Here is a 1,068-nt window from a genome sequence, read left to right as displayed (position 1 = left end):
GGCTCGGGCGTCTAGGTCCCCCCCTGGAAGGGGGGCGGGACTCGGGCGCCTGGGGCTGGGCAGTAGCCCCATCCCCATCCCCCTCCCCAAGCCCCCAAATCCTCCTCCCAGACAGGGGAGCACCCAGGTGTCGACCCACCCCCAGCGGCCCTTTGCAAGGCCCCCGGGGGCCCGATCCCGCCACCACGAGGTGTCTGGCGCCCATTTCCTGGCTCCCCTCAGGCCCAAACCCACAACCAGCGGACTAGAGAACTGATTAGCGGCCCTCTCCCGGCCCCTGGTGGAGAGCACGGGCATCGCAGAGCCCTGGGTCTAGGCTGACGGCTGGGGAAGGAAACTTGAGTCACAGGCAGCCCCTTCCTCCCCAGGCTGCAACCAGCTCTGGGGTGCGACCAGCTGCATAGAACAGCAGCCAGGTCTGGGGTGAAGACCTGAATAAGATGCTTTTTGCACCCCCTCATGTACCCCAATTTGACCCCAGACCCCGCCCCCCCCACAAATGGCCAAGGCCAAGGGTGGTGAAAGAGCTGGTTTATTTACAGAGTAAACCTCATCGAGGTGACATTCGGCAGCATCTGTCTGCCCAGGGTAGGGGGCCAGGGGTTGTGCCATAATGGGGGCCCTGCGGGCGCCTTATTGCTTTAAGGAATAGATGGCTCTGCTGGAAGGGGGGTGGGGCTATGTAAATCAGGATAGGATATAGGAGGAAGGGGCAAATCAGGGGGAGGGGTATTGGGGTAAGGGCAAGGGGATAGAGCAATAAAAATGGGCAGGGTCTGAAGCTGGAAGGTGGCAAACCAGGGGGTGGGGCATGTAAATTAAATATGTATATTAAATGTGCAAATGAAAGCTATGCAAACTACAATGAGTAAATTAATATAAATATTAATAAATAGGGAAGTGTCCTTTGGCCAGAGGAGGAAAACCCAGAGTCCCCTCTGCTGGCCGCAGTACCCTGAGTTACCAGCAGAGGGTGGAGCAAGGGATTGTGGGATACTGGCAGGGGATACCCTGCAGGTGGGTTTCAACCCCATGAAGGAGGGTGCCACCCCTTTAAGAGGCAAGCAG

Source organism: Alligator sinensis, unplaced genomic scaffold, assembly GCF_000455745.1.
Source record: "Alligator sinensis unplaced genomic scaffold, ASM45574v1 scaffold1745_1, whole genome shotgun sequence".
Classification (NCBI taxonomy): Eukaryota; Metazoa; Chordata; order Crocodylia; family Alligatoridae; genus Alligator; species Alligator sinensis.
Note: the sequence above shows the minus strand (reverse complement) of the source record.